Raw genomic sequence first — 18,361 nt, 5'->3', positions numbered from 1 at the left:
TTAAAGCATACTGTTAGCAAACATAGCAATTCCTATAATGGACATTGTGCAAAGCTAATTGTGGAAACCTGCTTTTTCAGTATCATCCAACCCTGAACATTAAAACTTAGAAAAACCCCAAACAACACAAAAGCCCAAGCTGTGGAAATTGCTAAAGCTCACCTTACCTACTTTCATGTATCATATTTTCAAAATGTAGACAATTGTTTTTTCATGTGGATCTTCAGAATGGGTTAATAAAGCACACATAAGGATTGAATAGTAAGACAGTTTTTTAGCACCCACATACTCACATCACCCATCTGTCCTGAATAAAATTATTTTTGGCTGTCACCTAGCTGCAGATCCCTCCAGCACAAAGCTTTATAATATCAATCATGCACACACATGCTTAGATGTAGCTTTTTCTCCCCCTTATAGTAATAGAACTGCAGATGCTCACCTTCAGAAAATATAAAATAATAATAAAAAAATCAGAATACCTTCTGAAATTGTTCATTCAAGCATAAACTATTCATCATGAAGAACATCTGTCAGCCTTTAGCTGGGAGGAGAGTTATGCCTACTTTGGGCCAAACTGTCTCAAGGAATATATTAGAATATGAATGTTTTGGCAGTTCATAGCAGCTTTCATCTGAAGTTTCTCAAACACTTTATGTATATTAATTGAGGTTCCTTCTTGTAGCAAAATCGTTTTTGATTGTACCCAGTTTACATTTGGGCCCTTGAGGCATAATACATCATGACATACTTTCCAAAGTGTGTCCTGCAGTAGCTGTCTAAGTAAGTGCCTGATTGCTCTTCGCTGTAAAATGAGAGTAATTTCAAACGTGTTTTGTTTCTCTCAAAATGTATTAGGAGTAAGAGGAGGTATGGGAGCTAATAATATCTAAGATCTTAATCTGTAACTTGACTGTAAGAGGTAAGTACAAGAATAATGATCAAAAAGTGTTTTCAGGAGTAAAAATGGGTTCTCCAGAGATAAAAGCTACTCATATTGGTAAATAGCTAAGCTGAAAGTGCCTGTTAAAAGTGCTGAAACAAGTACTATTCATGTGTAATCTTAAAACCACCCTCAAAAACATAAAACAGTATCAACCTTATGCATACATGCAAAAGAAGACATTGTGTGGGACCAAAGGATAATAACCTGAGGCATTATGGGCTTGCTACAGACAAGGCAGAGAGGACTCACAGGAGCAGCAATGGCAAATCACTGTCATTTGTGCCCTGCATGGCACCACCACAAAGCTGAGCTACTGTTATCAGCAATGCCAGTGCTTTGTAAAATGTGCTTTTGACCAAGAGCCGACACTTTTTCCTGAGACTTTCATCATGCTTGCTATCATTTTGATCCTTAAAAATGAGTTTAAAAGAAAACAAAAATCTTGGACAAACAGAAACAAGGGGGGGTGGGGGGTGGGGGGTGTGTGTGTGTTATCTCATTGGAATAGAAAAATAAGCAAGGAACACCAGGGTGGGGATAGAGCTCCATGGATGATAAAGCTTCTGGTTGCACCTGTACAGCACTGTTGCTGTAAAGGCTGACAAGCTGTGCTGCAGGCATGACAGTGTCAGCACATTCCTCGCAAATATCTTGAATGTGCAAAGTAGAAATGTTTTGTTGGTGAGCTCTGAAAAATCCCTTCTAGTAACCAATCATTGCTGTCTTTATTCGTGGGTCTTTTCAAAGCATCATTAGGGACAGCAGCCGCTTCAGCTAGTACTTTGTTCCTGAAGACCTAGGGGAGCTCTTTAAAGTTAAACCTATCAGGATTACAAAACAGAGATTTTCCAAGGACTAGGCAGTCCTAACACCAAATTATTTGGATATTCTGTGTTGTGACAGATTTCCAAAACTTACAGACAATGCAATCAGCAAAATATGATGAAAGCAAATAATTTTCATAGGCTGTTTAAGCTTTCATTCCTTCCCAAATGTTTAATTTGGTATTTTTGTCTCCAAAATATTTTTTATTTGCTGCTGAAGTATCACAACTTTTGCCCTGATTATAAGTAAGTTATTAAGCATAATTACCCATGGCTGAAAGGCAAGCAAGCAGGCAAGAACTGAGGGAGATGATCAACAAGTGGCAGGAGAAGAGCACCTGAAACGGCTGGAAAGGCCTAGTGTAATATCATTGTGCTATCGGTTTCAGACAGCATAATAGTCTGGGACAGCTGGTACTTGGACATCTGGCACCATGCAGAAGCAGAGCACCCAAGACGGAATAAATAAAACAATGCCTGCCAAGCCCTCATGAAGACACCACCATGGGGCAGCTGGAGAGTGTTGCTTTATCTGCAGTTTCAATTTTCTGGCACAGAATCAATGTGAAAATACTCCATATTACTATGTATTTTAGTTGATTGAGTCCACAGAAACTAGGAGGAAATGGTTAAGTGACCTCCTGCTCCACTTAGATGTACACAAGTCTATGGGGCTGCATGGGTTACACCGACAAGTGCTGAAGCAGCTGCCAGAGGACCTTGCTAAGCCACTCTCCATCATCCATCAGCAGTCCTGGTCTAGTGGGCAGGTCCCAGAGAATTGGAAGGTGGCCAATGTGATGCTTACCTACCAAAAGGGCAGGAAGGAAGACCCTGAGAACTACAGGCCTGTCAGCCTGACCCCAAAGCGGGAAAGGCCATAGAGCAGATGATCCTAAGTGACATCATAAAGCACGTGTGGGACAATGGAGAGATCAGGCCCAGTCAGCATGGGGTCATGAAGGGCAGGTCCTGCTTGACCAAACTGCTCTCCTTCTAAGATAAGGTGACCCACCCCCCTGATGATGTGGACACTCTATCTGGACTTAAGTAAAGCCTTTCACACCATCTCCCACAGTGGTCTCCTGGAGAAACTTGGGTCTCATGGCCTGGGTAAGATAATTCTTCACCGGGTTGAAAACTGGCTGGGTGGCAGGGCCCAAAGAGTGGTGGTAAATGGGTCACATCTAGTTGGTGACTGGTCACTAACGGTGTCCCTCAGGGCTTGGTATTAGGGCCAGTTCTGATTAATATCTTCACTGATTATCAGGAGGAGAAGATTGAGTGCACCCCCAGTAAATTTGTGGACAACACCAAGCTGGCTGGGATGTTGATCTGGCAGAGGGTAGGAAGGCTCTGCAAAGGGATCTGGACAGGTTGGATCAATGGGCTGTGGTACGAGGTTCAACAAGGCAAAGTGCCAGGTCCTGCACTTGGGCCACAACAACCCCATGCAACACCACAGGTTTAGGGAAGAGTGGCTGGAAAGCTGCTCAGTGGAAAATGACCTGGGGGTGTTGGTCAGCCAGCTTGTGCCCAGGCAGCCAACAAGGCCAATGGCATCCTGGCTTTTATCAAAAATAGCATAGCCAGCAGGGCCAGAGAAGTGATCATCCCCCTGTACTGTGTTAACTCTGTGTGTGTCTGTGTGCACAGGCGTATGTGTGCATGTGTGCACTGTCATTTACCTAACGCAGCCTGTCCCACATTTTTGGCCACTTAATAAAGTCAGCTCACGCATGTTGTGTTACCTGGTGTTCCTTTTCCCCCATGACATTATATTGTTAGCAAAGAACATAAGTTACCTTGCTTCAAAATATTTCCTCCCTCACTGCAAGGGACTACAGCTTACTCTTTCTTTTAAAATGGTTTCTGTGAATATCTCAGCATTGGAAACTTTTGTTTGTTTTTGGTAAGCTCTTGCTTTTTACCCAATGTGAAGAGTAAGGAGTTTTATTGTTCTGCACTCCAACACGCTCTGAAGTAAAATGACTGCTATTTTCTTTCACTTATACCTTTCATATGTCATGTTTTACACAGGTTTCAGTAAAAAAGAAAGTATGTGAAACAAAAAACCTTAAAAATCTAGTAAAATTTCTTGTTTAGAAAACAGTATTTTAAACTTTCATACTCTTCAGGTATTGTATTCTGAGTTGGTAATCTAAGAAAAATGCTTCTGGAAACAATTTGTAATTAAAAAGTCATGACTTTTTTCTGATAAAAGCAGTATTTGGCAAACAATTTTTAATTAGCTTTTGAGCATCTCTGTAATTCGGAGATGTCACCTAGCTACAAGAAGACTTCTTTGGCCAAGATTAAGATATACTGGGTGTTATGTAAGAGGGTATCTCTAGCTGGTTTGAAATGCAAAATTAGTGGACAACTCGCACCATGTCTTTTCCCCTATGCTCCATTTCCAGTCTACAGACTGACACAACAGCCTTTTTTTTTTTATCATGTTTATATAGAGGATAAGTTTTGTTTATGTAGAGGATGCAAACCGAGTTGTTAAGGAGTTTGTCCTGAAGGAGATAATTTCGATGAAGATAATACCAACTTCTGAATCTCTATTATCAAGGTTATTCTTTGTACATTCATTTTTTTCCTGTCAGTACGTCTCTCCTGTGTATTCGCTGTAAACCCTGAGGATCAGCTCATGTTCCGGATGTGTCTGAAAATAGCTGCACCTTTTCAACTCTTTTGGCTACGTATCAGAATAGCCTCTGTAACTTGTTTGCATATGGCCTTTGTCCTCATATACATAACATGGTGTAAAACTTCATGGAGTATTTATTTTTGTGGTAGATGTTCAGACAGCAGGGATCCAGCTGAACAGCAAACTGGGAAGAATCTTGGTGATGAAGAGGAAAATGCTATTTGTGTTTTGAAATCTTCCACAAGTTCCTTAATATTTTTAATTTCTTCTCAGAAAACACCTATTATGGAGTTGTATTTACTTGACCATTAATACACTGAACACCATGCTTCTAAGCATTTCAAAAGTGTCTCGTGAAAAGGTAAATTTGAGCCATAAAGATTGGAGGTAGGGTGTCACTGACAAGAGTTCAGGAGGAAGACAATGTCCAGAGTCTTTAGTCTGACTTCCTGGCTGCACCAAATTCTCTGCTAGAGCCTGCATTACAGTATATGGTATCTGATGATTCAAACTTTCTTTATTGTCTATCCCTCTAAAATAACTGCTAAGTTTTCCTATATAGTCTATGTATCTTAGAATTAGTATTCAACTGCATGGACAGAAAACAATAAAAATCCAGACTTCGTGGAATTTTTGTGATCTAATCTCCTTTTAAGGTAAAACCAATGTATTTTTTATCTTAATGATTCTAGCACTGTTCACTGCTGCAAAGTACTGAGCATTGTCTTTCTATTTTGCCCGTTTTATTTCATAATTAATGGGGTAGATTTGTACTCAGATTTGATGAGACTCGCTTGTGCGCCTCAGCAAAATGTGTACTCTCTGCATGCCTTAACAACACTTGATAATCAAAGAGCAATAATAGTACCTAATCCTGGTAAAAGACCCGCTGACTGTGTGATGGTTACCACAGCATTTCCTGTCATTGCTCTAAGCACAAGTTTGCTGTGCTGTGACTAAAATTATTCTGGTGGCACCAAAACCACAGAACCTGTTACAGTGTGCACCAATTTATTGATTTAGACAATAACACTGAATCTGTCCTGAAATCGTGGACATCATGGAAGGCAACCAGGTTGGTCACGCACGACGTGCCCCTGTGTCCTGGGTTTACCAGGAGCCGTTTTGCTCCTTCTTAGTAACTGGTGCAAGCTCTGTGTTTTGACTTCCAGCCTGGGCAGAGAGCTGATAACACCGATTGTTTTTAATTGTTGCTAAGTAATGTTTATTCTGGCCAAGGACTCTGAGTCTCATGCTCTGCTGGGGATGAGGGAGGCCGGGAGGAAGCAGAGAGAGGGCACCTGACCCAAACTAGCCAAAGAGGTATTCCATACCACAGCACGTCATGCCCGGGGAGGTAACTGGGAGTTACCTGGAAGGGCAGGCTCTCTCTCTTCAGGGGGGGTCGAACTCGTGCAGTGGTGGTATCGTATTCTCTTGTTATTTTCTCTTATCAATATTATCATTGGCGGTAGCAGCAGTGGTTTGTGTTATACCTTAGTTACTGGGCTGTTCTAATCTCAACCCGTGGGAGTTACATTCTCCTGATTCTCCTCCCCATCCCTCCGGGAGTGGGGAGGGTCGGCGGGGGTGGGGTGGGTGAGTGGACGACCTGTGTGGATTGGTTTAAACCACGACACCCTGGTGAAGCCATGCTAGCCGTCTCAAATCACCTCCCTGTCCTCCATGTGCAAAGACTATTTTGGAGGCCAGTAATTAGCAGTGTACCCCAGAAGTCAATACTGGGTCCAATCCTGTTTAACACCTTCAGGAATGGTCTGGATGAAGGGGTTGAGTGTACCCCTCAGCAAGGGTACACAAAAGTGAGAAGAGTGGCAGATACACCAGCAGGTGCCATCCAGATGGATCTCAACAGCCTGGAGAAATAAGCTGACAGGAACATCGTGAAGTTCAACAGCAAGAATTGCACAGTGATGTACCTGAGCAGGAAAAGCCCCAGGCACCAATATATCCTAGAAAGCAGCTTGGCAGGACTTGAGGGTCTTGGTGCACATCCACTTGACCACGAGCCACCAATGCGCCCTTGCCATAAAGAAAACAAATTATATCCTCGGCTGCATTAAACAAAGGATTTTGAGCAGGCCGAGGGAGGTGACCCTTCACCTCTACTCAGCACTGGTAAAGCTGCATGTTGAGTCCTGTGCCCAGCTCTGGGCTCCTCAGTACAAGAGATGCATGATGTACAGGAGGGAGTTCAACGAGGACCACAAAAATGATGAGGGGACTGGATCCTCTCTCTTATAAGGAAAGGATGAGAGAGACTAGGGCAAAGCAGGTGGCTCACAAGGATCTTAACAAAGTGTATAAATGCCTGAAGGGACGGTGTAAGGAGGACAAAGCCAGCCTCTTTTCGGTGGTGCCCAGTGACAGGACCAGAGACAATGAGCACAAACTGAAGCACAGGAGGTACCCTCTAAAATGTCAGGAAACTATATTACTGCAAGAGCGACCAAGCCCTGGCACAGCCACAGGCACAGAGAGGTTGCGAATTGTTCAGCTTTGGAGATACTCACAAGCTGTCTGGACACAGTCCTGAGCAGATGACTCTGTATGATCGTGCTTGAGCAGAGGCACTGGACCAGGTGTCCTACAGAAAGGACTTGCAACCGTAGTCAACCTGATTCTCAGCTTACTGCCATCCTCTTGCAGCAGACAGCTGATCAGATGCTTTTCTTCCCAGCGGTCCTGACAAGAGTCTTCCGCGGAAAATGAAGCATGTACCAGTGAAGTCTCATTTCCTTACCAACAGAGGACAGAGGCAGTGGAATTCTCAAAAATCTCCCCTATCCTGAACTATGAATTAGCTGTGTGACAGCGTAACTGTCCACCTGAGCTTGCCTATTCCCACATTCAGTTCAAAGGCAAACGAGGAAAGCGACATGGACGGAGAGCTGAAGTAGCCAAGCTTTTCCCACAAAGCTGTATCCACTGGAGTCAGGAGGAGAGTCCACGGGTTTTCATGCCTCCTAGACTTAGCAGAGTAGTAGGGATGATGGTGGGAGTGCTGGACTTAGGCTTCGGAGTTTACATCAGTCCGAGAGTAATGGGTATAGGTCCACAGCCTTGCACACTTGCTGCTATAAATGTGGAGCTGACCTGGACAAATCTCTTCACGACAAAGACAGATGTTTGCATGTATAGTATGCAGGTAGAAGCTGACTGTGTTTTGTTGTTTCAGGACGGGGAAATGGTGGCTCTCTTAAAGTCGAGCAGAAGACAGAAGGCAAGGGGTGTGCCTGGGAGCATATGTGGGCATGGGGAAGCTGAGCCAACATCTCCCCCTTCACGGCAGTAAGGCTGCTCAGACCCCATCACCTCATGCAGACATGGCTGCACCCTGTGTGGGGCCCCACTGGATCCTGTCCCCAGAGTCAAGGTGCTGTGTGAATGGAATGGGCCCGTGCTTTGGTGATCATGACCCACAAAGGATTTTGACAAGGAAGTAGGCAAGAAAAGGCGATGGGAATGTTGTCTCCTTTTGGTTACTTAGGAAACATTCCTGGGGTGGAGAGAAAGTGAAAAGCTTGAGGAAGGCCTTGGCCCGCGAAAGGCAGTAGTTGGCAGCTGTGAGAAGGCCACTGAAATGACACTGCTGTGCCCCAGACTAACAGCCAGCCACTCTCCTTGTTTCTCCATTTTCCTCTTTAATTCTTACTGAAGCGAGTTCGTCACATCTGAAACCTGGCTGATGGCACTGGTTCCATCCACCTTCCCGTGCACCTGCACTCGATAAATACAGGTGTACCCTGGTTTTCCCCAGTTGCTCTGTACCACAAGCTTCAAAAAACGGAAGTCTCTGTTCTTCTCCTGCAAAGAAGCCAGGGTCACTCCTGGGCTGTAGGGAGCGACAGCAGGCTCCGCACATCTTCCTCTGCCAGCCGGGTCTGGCTCCGGGACCAGCTCCGGCAGCACTGGCTGAGGTGGCAGCTTCTCCCTTCTTCCCTTCTCCCACCCTCGCAGCAAAGGACCCCTGTGCCCATGCAGAGCAAAAGCCTGGCCTCAGAGCAAGACAGGCAGCTCTGGAAACCTGAGCTTGCTGGCCCCAGAAAGTGGGTCCTGGGGAAAATCCTGCTGCACTGTACCTGCAAAGTGAAGGTCTGGATAAGCTCTTCCTGTGCAGCGTAGGTGAATGTCCCAAGCAGAGTTTCATCTTTGCCTTCTTCATCCAGTCCCTTGGAGATAAAGCACACGGGAGCAGTTCAGGCTCAACATAGCCACAAGGAAATGCTCGTGCCAGATCTGGGAATGTGGTTTCCCTCCAGCTCCTGCAGCTCCAGCACAGTCTGGTGCAGGATGCAGTGGGACTGAGTCTCCCCGTTGCGTGTTACTCAAGAGCGTAGAGGTACTGGGCCAAAATGCAGTGAGCAAGTCTTGGGGTGACGGCATTCCACATGTCCCTTGAAATGTCCCCTCAGAGAATGGCAGTGCTTGGGAGCACAAGAGCCTCGGCAGATGCGCAGAGACCAGCAAGTCCCTGTTGCAGCTCTCCCACACAGCCGGGTCCCAGCCCCCAGGGCTCAGCACTCACAGAGACGGTGAAATCTCGCGGGGCACTGCTGGTAGTCCTCAGCGGAGAGTGTGTCCTTAAGGCGTGCTGTACGGCGATGGCCATTGGTCGTATTTTTGCAGGCAGCCGGATTAGCACCTCACTCTGAGACCCTTGGAAAGGCCAGCAGTATCCCGGAGAAGAATCAGGCTGAAAGCAGAGGACAAGAGCAATGAAAGTGAGGGTGTGATGTGGCCCGCTGCTCTCCTGTGCAGCCAGAACCATAGGCGGCACTGCACTTGTGGGAAAAACTCAAAACAAATGGCATTTGTCCACTTCTCCATAAATGGGAAGTGAATGGAAGTGCCCACTCATCTTCCTAGCCTGGGAAAAAGGAAAATAGCCTGTCAGCGGAAGCATCTGGTAGCTGCACCCGAGTCAGGCCTTTAATGAAACCTGTCTTTTTGCACAGCAGCTCCGAAGCCTCTCCCCACCCTTCACTGCCCCATCAGGAGAGGGAGAGTCAAGCTGTGGCAGGGAAATAGGGTTGCAGAGGAGAAGTCTCTTTACGCAGACGTGATCTGGGACGGGGAGCAGGAAGCTCGGCTCAGCACAACCACTTCTGTGGCCAGCTGCTGTTTTGGAGGGGGCCAAGCCCTCTGTGAGACCTCAGGTGTCAGGCACTGGACCCATGCCACGGCCTTGAGCAATACCACTGGCCTGAGGGGAGACGGCACAGGGCTTGCCACCAACTTTGTAAGAGGCAAGAGAAGCAGCACTGACAGTTTCTGCTACTCTACCTGCACAAAGGTATCCAGAATGGGTGGAGTAAACAGGAACCAGAACACCCTGCAGAGCCCTGCAGAGCTGCTGGGTGATCTCTGCAGGCTGATGGCAGTCCCTGGAGGGAGAAGAAAGGAGAGTCCAAGAGGCTCCATGCTCTGAGGACCTAGTGGCTGCAGGCTATTTCTAAGGATGCCTGCCAGCCTCCATATGCAGCACCACACCTTTGTGGGTGCCCCAGGAAAAGAAGGTGATCCCCATGCCCGATGACAGCAGTTCTCTCTCAGACACACAACAGGAGGTCTGTGAGTGCTGGGAGACAGCAAACCCCACGAGACCTGCTCAGTCACAGTCATGCTCTTGCATCCCGTGGTTTTGTTCCATGTCCCTGCGCCTCACAGAACTGAGGCTGCCACACAGCCTCCTTTTGGGAGCGCTAAGCAGGAGCTCAGTGCGATGACAGCCCTGGCTTCCTGTGTTCCTCCGTACCTGTGGTTTTCAGAGCCCAGCCAGACATCTGTGTGATTGCAGACATTGCTTCTCTCATTTGCTGAGCTTCCTGGGGAAAACACGAACAACCACGTCACAAGCTGGCCAGAAGGGGCTTTACAGTGAAGCAGCTCAACCAGCAGCCCCTGGCAACGGATGGGGTGCGTGGGCTGAGCCAGAAAAGCCCACCAGCTGCCCAGGCAGGCCCCGGCCCTCTTTCCCAGAGTGCAGGATCACCTTCTTCACACTGTTGATCTCTGCAGCCAGTCTTGCCAGTTCATCTCTCAGATGTTGCATGTCCTGTTTTTTCCACGACAGAGCAATCGTATTTCTGCAGTCAGCATGAAAGCGGATCTTGTCAGAGAGTTGCCCAGCCCCTCCCAAAGCCTCCAAGCTTGGGAGGAAGAGAGGCAGCAAAGCTCCAGCCTCTTTTTCTCTTTGCCTGGCTTGTGAATACTTCCTTCCCCTCCTGTTTTAGCAAAAGGCCCAGGCAGGAGTACAAGATACAAGCTCTGGGCACCGTGAAAATGAATGCAGATAGCATGAGCTCATCTGCCGCTACCCCATGAAACGTGTTGCACGCGGGTCAGGAGAGAGGAGAGGACTCTTACTGCAGGGACGCCAGGTCAGTTGCAGGCTCCCCCAGCAGCACCTGAAAGGAAAAGGCTCTCCTGAGTCCCAGAACTGCCAGGGCTCTCCAGAGTCACGGCAGAAGCCGCGGCTGATTCTCTAGGGCACTGCCTAGAACTGGAGGGACTGGGCTATTTACCCATGCACCTACTCCAGCAGTGCTCCTCTGTGGGACTTTCCTGTCCCACAGCTGCAGTCACTGACCTGTGGCACACCCGCTGTCCGCAGAATCCACATCACCGTGGAGGTCCCACAGCAGGCACCAGCTGTAATTCGCATCACCAAAAGAGATTATTTTATCGGGGTTTCTAATGATCCCTGTATTGACATGGTCTCCTCCCACAGCAGGGTGGCAAGAGGCTGGCTGAGGACATGGGGATGCAGAGAAGGGTTGGCACTCCAAGTGGGGACCCTCTCCCCATGCCGGAGGGCTCTGCACACTCCTGGTTTCCAGGTGTGCTTGGAGCCGCAGAGCTACACACCATTTCCCCACCCGTCTGCGGTGAGCATCATAGGCTGTGCACCCGTTTCAGCTGTTGGCTCTGTTGCTGGTTGTATCAGGGGCATCTCAGAAGCTCCCTGAGCTTCACACGTGGAGGGGTTGGAAGGGCCCCACCAGCACCTCTCTCTCACTCTGGAGCTCGCATTCTCTGCCTCCATGCCTCCACTGGCAACAGGCAAATACTCACCGAAAGCCCCTAGGATCATCAAGAAGAGGACTGTGAAGAGCCTGTTCTTTTCAAAGGTGATGAACTCTTTCCTGGAAAAGAGGGAGTTCGGCTGGCAGCAGTGATTCAGGGCAGAGCCCTGCACAGGGGCGATTTTCTCTTACAAGCTTAGGAGCAGTAATCTAGAAGTAGCCAGAAAGCTCCTGGTGGGGAGCACGACCAGCCCCAGCCCCCTCCACCAGCTTCCCCATGCTCGCCCTGAGCCCTGCGCGCTCCTTGTCCCTGCCTTGTTACTGAGCACGTGCTGTACTCACATGGTGGAGATTCCTGAGCAAAGGCACCTCCGCAGGAAGGCCATGGCCGTGACCACACTGCAGAGCAACCCTGGGCAAAGCAATGAGAGGAAAGCCTCAGGATCCTCCTTGAGTACACGCCAGATAGCTGCAGGCAGGTGTGTGCTGGTCCCACGCAGGCCCTCTCTGGGGGTGGGGCAAGGGCTGTGGCTATGGCCTGTAGCGGGGAAGCTGGGAGTGTGGAGTGGAAGGATCCCCTTGCAGGCAGGGCACATTTGCCGTGCCCGGGGAAGGCGGGTGGCCCGAGTGCTGGGGTGCCCCTAGGAACTACAGGATCCCAGCTCCTTCATCGTCACATAGCCACAGTGGGCCCAGGCAGCAGGATGGTGCCGGTTCTGCAGTGCTGTTGGGCCTGGCCAAGTCGGGCAGGCTCTGTGCAAGCACGGGGTGGAAGGCAGTGCTGAACTCACCCTTGTTTTCTGCAGCAGTGCGGTGGGCAGACCTTTGCCCTTGGGTGCCCCGAGCCTTCGAACAGCTTCGCCTGCTGCAGCTAGCTGTTCTCCCTTGCCGGTCAGCCACTCGAGCCTGTGGACGAGCCTTCCTCTGTACCATCCTGGTAAGGAATGACACCTTCTGCAAGCTGCAAGAGTTTGCTGTGTGCGCAGATGAGCTCCTGAAGACAGCCAGGAGAATGCTTGCCAGTGGCACTCAGCCCACAGAACCCTGTGAGTTCCATCCACGCCCACAGCGCCCAATCTCATCGACTCTCCCCCTGCGTGGTGTGACGTCATGGTGTGACATCATAGTGTGACTGTAGATGAAGCGGTAGGGTGGGTGCGGGGTCTGGGGGGTGTGGGGAGAGACTCCGCAGCTCACTTGGTGGTGTGTTTTGCACATCCTGCACCTTCCTGGGGCAAGATGTTGAGACAAGGCGGGGGCACAACGTTACAAAATGGAATATATAAACCTTTAGAATCAGTTTTAAGTGAGGTTAAGTTTGATGGCTTTGTAACAGGAGCAATGGAAAATTACTGAGGTGCATGGTACACAGAAAAAACAGTAGAGTACAGCTGGAGAACATACTGAGAATTCTTGTGCAAGATAAATCGTTACAGTTGACATAGTTTTAACAGTCTAGAAGAACAGGACACAGGGAAAACGAGTATTGGGGAATGGCAGGTGCCCGGGATGGGCCACAGTTAAACCAGCTGATAAGTAGGAGGACAGGAGGATTATAATGTCTGTGGTGCTAACGAACCAATTAAGCTGGTATAAGCATCTGCTGGGCGTGCTTCAAAGGCTGCCAGAAGTGATGAAGATTGTGGGAAGAAGTAAACGACCCTCAGAGACCACCACCACAATTCTGTACGCATGCGGGGAGCTTTCTGGAAAATGATGCAATCCATATGTAAGCTCATGAATATGTACGTATGCCCAGGGACTGTATAAGGACGGCTCGTGTAGCAATATGGGGACACACGTTAGGAGGAGCTATCCCCCGTGTCTCCCGGGGCCGCAATAAAGAATACCTGCTTGTCAGCTTGAAAACTTTGTTGGCAAGTTTGTTCCTGGAGTTTTCTCCAAATCAAGAAGAGTGTGGGGAGAAGCAAAAGGGCCTGCTACGGGCAGCCTGTCACTCTTTGGAAGCAAGAGCTTTGCCCCCCACCCCCAGCAGGCTTTGTCCCCCCCCTCAGCAGGCTGGAACGTGGTACATGTTTACTGGAGTGTGCTTGTCTGCCTCATCAAGGGAGAGATCATAGGCGGGCCATTTCTCCTTTGAGCATCCCGGAGACAGCCTTTCACAAGCCCCTCGTGCGGCTTTCTCAGGTGCCCCTCCAGCCAAGGCTTAGTGTCACACAGGAAGGGAGCATGCCGTGAGCCCCGCTTCCCCGCAGAAGGCTGCAAGTTGCCAAGTGAGCCTGCTTACGCAAACAGCCCCACATGACAGACACAGCGGCTGTTCGGAGGGGACAAACTTCACAGGAAGCACCAAACCTGAGCATCCTATGCTTTGGTGGCAGGGTCAGTGTCAGTGTTTTGGAGAGCACACCTGCAGATGTTCTTCCAACTCCCCTTCCCCACAAAGACTCTGCCACAACTCAGCAGCCCCAGGCAGCTCCACGAAAAGTGCCTGGCTTTGCAGCACAGACAGAGTGTTCAAGTGAGGACCGAGCCCCTCACGGGCCTTGCCCCTGCAGAACAAGAATGATGCAAAGCTCACAAAACAAAAAGGCCAGCACATAAACTAGCATCCCTGGCCTGGCTGGGAGACACATGTGAGCTTGTTTCCAGTGCCCTGACACGAGAGACTGAGTATCCCTCCGAACAGGTTGCCCTAAGCTGCCCTTTCTGGACGTTCCACCAACTGAGGTTGGATGAAAGCCATTGCTCTGCTGTGCAAGAGAGGAGAGGGCACTCAGCCAGCAAGGGGCTGCCTCGCTCTGCCTGCAGCAAACCATCTGGCCGGCCGTGCAGCACCTGAAGGAAGCGCTCCCTTCCGTGCTCTCAGGCAAGTCAGTCAGAAAGGGAAACACGAAGTTTCTCTCCTCTTGCTGCCCACCCGCGGGACGGCAAGGAGCGTTCTCGATTCCCTTCTCAAACAACGCGCCAGCCCCTGGTTTAGCGCTTCAGTAGCCCAACTCCGTTAACGTGGAAAAGAAACACAGCCCCCAGGCTGCTCACAACACAAGCCACTGGGGTCAAAACCCTCTCAGATGGGAACACAACAGCTCCAGAGATGTCAGCAAGGGCCGGGGGGGGCTCAGGGTGCAGCAGCAAAGCATCCCCCAGGGCACCGGGAGAGCCCCATGGTAGGAGAGACCTGGCACAGAGCAACATCAAGGAGAAAAAGCGCAAGGAGAGGAAAATCTGCCCGCTGGGGCTCCTCAGACAAGGAGCACCCCCCAGACAGCTGCCAAGGGCGAGGTGAAGCGAGGGCTCGTGCTTCTAGGGGCAGCGTGTTCACAGGAAGAGAGCGACAGGGCCTGAGCTCTTTGGCGTTAGTCCCCTCCGAGCTCAGACCCGACTGGGCCCCGTCCTGCGAATGCAGTTAGTGCCGGGGATGGAGTTAAGCCCCTCGACGCCTGAGCCCACCCGTGGGTGCTCGAGGGTCCTTTGCTGGCTCCCAGTTATTCCACTGCAGGTGGCACTGGGGGGAATCCCAGATCCTGCTGGAGCCACCTGGGAGCCCAAGACAGGCTGTTAGCTCCCATTTTCCCCTGAACAACTCCCCCTGGGTAAAACATCCACGGGGGATGGCTCCGTGGGGACTAAGGTGTCTGGGGAGTGCAGCGAGGTGGGCAGGGTCCGCAGGTGGGCAGAGGGGCAGGTTTGGGGGGTCCCCCTTGCCCCATCTGGGGAGAAGACCCCCAGGAGAGCAGGATTTCCACAGGGCACCCCCAGGAACACAGCACAGCGGGGGTACGGTGATGCTCCCCAGATGCCTTTGTCCCCACAGTCTGCCTCTGTGGTTCCCCTCGGGGTTTCTCACATGGGAGGTGCCACCGCCTTCACGTCTGTCCCCCCCACTCCGTTCCATTGCATTGCCCCCAGTGCCCAGCTGTGGCCCCAAGTGCCCCCCTTCTTATACTGGTATCAGAAGCAAAAATAAAGATAACCAAAAAAAGACCTGCTACAAGAAGTATTTTAGCTGTGTAGGTGCAAACACGTGGCAGAAATGCATAAATACGGGGAGTCTTCTGGCTGTGCTCTTCTCCTGCGCAGGTGCTTGCCTCTGCTTGGACTCTTGTCATCTCCTCTAAATATTTCACTATGTTCAAAAGCATACTTTTTCAAGGGCTCTCAACAGTAAGAAACAACCCATGGGTTTTTATTCCTCTGCTGCACTAAGAATAATTCCCTTGCCAGAAGTCACACTGCTCTCCTGATCGGCCGGTTCTGGAACTAGAGAAAAAACGCATCGCGTGCACACAGAAAATCCCCGAGTCACCTCTCTATATTCCAATTGATCTTCTCCATATTCGAGCAGCCAGAAGCTGTGGGGGCCTTGGATGGGCTTTGCTGCTCAAGAATTTATGCCGTCAGGCATAAGTAGCAGGAAATAAAGCTTAGGAATATAACGATCTAACAAAATGTTTATCAAGTGCCACTGCTGCTCCTACCCAAGTGGTGCCTCAACAGAGCATGCCGAGAGGGTGCACATCCTCTTTTCAAGCCCTGTTGAGGTCCAGGTGGGTATGAGGGACTTACACAAACCAGCAGCTGTGACCTTACACTGCCACTTCCATGTTATCGTGAAGGCTGTGCCTGCCACAGGCACGGGCCCAGCACTGTGGCATTTGGTTAACACAGCCTGGTGCATTGAGCACAAACCTCTGTCTCATCGCTTGATCCTCTGCAGTAGCTCACTTCATCACAGGCACCTTACAGTTCCATAGACACCTGTATTGGAATTCCTCTCACCTAACTATAGGTAACTGCTGTGTATGTTTCTACACCTAAGCTTGATCCCAGGGTTTCCAGGACAGTTCAAAGGTCTACAGTCATGGACTGAAGACTGCTGGTTGCACGGTCCACACGGACAGTGAAGTCAAGAGCAAAGTCTCTTAACAGCCACATATAGTCGGAGGTCTACAGTCCTTTGGCTTCAATGGCACACAGTGTTAAGCTTTTATTCTGTAGCCTTCTGAAGCTAGGGGAGTTGAACCCTAGCCTCAGAAGTCCACACACCCCCTATTTCTGATGGGAGTTTTCTCTCCTACGCAATTTGAGGCACCGAATCTCCAGAGTCTTGGCTAGCCCCAGCTAGCTGATGTCGTGGCTTATTGATGAATTAAGGGCTAGGTATGATCTCAGGTGGATGCCAGAAGCAGTTCAGGCACATGTTGCCTTCCTTGACACAAACACCAAGGAAGGCAACTCTAGCATGAAGCCCTGAAGCCCCTTCCTGCGCTGTGCTCTCTACCAATACCACTGCAATACTCACAGTCAGAGAACAAGGGCACCAATACGGGCAAGTTCCCTGCTTTTAGCAGGGAGTTGAGAGCTGTCCCTCACCGCGTGCTGCTGCCACCACCCTTCCCACCCAGGGGCCAAGTTGCTGTCACCTTCAGCAGCAACCGAGCATGCTCCTGCTCCTGCTGCACTGCCCAGCTCCCCCAGCCCCACTCTGGGGCCACAGGCTCCCCTAGCAGGGGCCGTCAGGGCCACACAGGGCTCATGGAGGTGCCAGGGGGAGCGCAGCAGCTGAGGTTGCTCAGACCCCGGGGATGAGGAGCAGGGGGATGGCCAGGGGCTGTTTCCAGCACCTTCGGTGACAAGTGGCCACAGGCCAAGGGCAGATGCCAAGTCAGGGTGCCCCCACTCAGGCCACACAGGCACTTTGCTGAGCATCACTCTTTATTGCTCATGTTGGGAGCTACTTCTGTGCTTGCTGGGGTGCCGGGGCAATGGGATTCAGCCGCTGAGCCCCAGTCCTGCCCTGCTGCCGGCTTGCCGCATCCATCCTGCGGGGCTGGAGGGGTGGGTGTGGCCAGTGTACCTGGAGAAGATGGCTGTGGGATGAGCCTGACCTTTGTTTCAGTGGGCCAGTGGTGCCTGGGGCTGAGGGGCAGGGGCCAGCCCTGCGGCTGTCCTGCCACAACGGCTTTATCTTGTCCTGCTGGGGAGGAGAGAATGGGTTGGCTAAGGCATGGGGCTGAATTCAGCAGCCCCCAGCAACCCTCCGTACCCATCTCTCCTGGGGAAACTGAGGCATGGATCCCCCCCCAAGATGCTCAGCATCACCCTCCCAGCCTCAGTCACCCCCACCAGATCCCTTCTTTCTTCATCCCTACCTTGCTGGGGAGCAGGGTGGATGGCTGGACTGCCTGTGGGGTCCTAGGCTGGTCAAGCGGGAGGCGCAGGCTGCGCTGCAGCGGGCGTGTGACAGTACACTGGCCCCCACACTGCCGTGGCACGGTGGGGTACGTGCATGCAGCCATCGGCTCCCTGCAGGATAGGGTATGGGAACACTCAGCACCCGGCACACAACTCAGCACATGTGGCTTCAGCGCCACTGAGAGAGAGACGGGGCAGCACAGTGGCGAGGCTGTAAAAGCCCCAGGCCTGGGGCAAGCACAGCTGAGCCTCTGTGGCACATCCCTGCTCCCCTGCCCTGCCCTGTCCAGGGAGCAGTGTCGTCTGCCCCAACACAGGGGAGGACTCGCCCTTGCTGGGGCAGGGCCATCGTGCACCCCAGGGATGGGGATGGGTCCCATGTCCCCTACCTGCGGGTTTGCTCCGTCTTTGGAACAGGCTGGGATTTTCCAGTGACGCGAGGGACCAGTGGTGGTAAGCGCGGGATGGGTGGGATCGGCCTGGGGAGGGCAAGAGCCATCAGTGGGTGACAGGGGACAAATGGCCCACCCTGGCTCGTGGCAGCACCCCAAACCCCACAGGCTTGCACCTCACGGCATCCCCTGCCCGCTGACCTCCGGGAGGGGTCCTAATCCTCCCGCTGACGGGCAGGCCTGTGGAGGGTGCTGGGCACGATCAGACCCTCGCAGGCAGACACCCCGAACCCCATGCCTGGTCTGGAGCACCACCAGCACCCATCTCCCCCATC

The 18,361-nt window shown here is 51.0% G+C and overlaps 1 long non-coding RNA gene across 1 annotated transcript; it reads right to left on the bottom strand.

Moving 5' to 3' along the window:
- Nucleotides 1–17,340: 17,340 nt before the first annotated feature.
- On the bottom strand, nucleotides 17,341–18,107 carry LOC136004659 (uncharacterized). The gene is made up of 3 exons (XR_010608563.1): nucleotides 18,024–18,107; nucleotides 17,592–17,745; nucleotides 17,341–17,416 (listed from the first exon to the last, which is right to left on the bottom strand). It is a non-coding gene; the product is annotated as an uncharacterized LOC136004659 (long non-coding RNA).
- Between the last annotated feature and the right edge of the window lie 254 nt (nucleotides 18,108–18,361).

This window comes from Lathamus discolor, chromosome Z (genome assembly GCF_037157495.1).
Source record: "Lathamus discolor isolate bLatDis1 chromosome Z, bLatDis1.hap1, whole genome shotgun sequence".
NCBI classification, from domain to species: domain Eukaryota; kingdom Metazoa; phylum Chordata; class Aves; order Psittaciformes; family Psittacidae; genus Lathamus; species Lathamus discolor.
The sequence above is the reverse complement of the archived record's forward strand: the minus strand, read 5'-3'. Positions and strand labels throughout refer to the sequence as shown.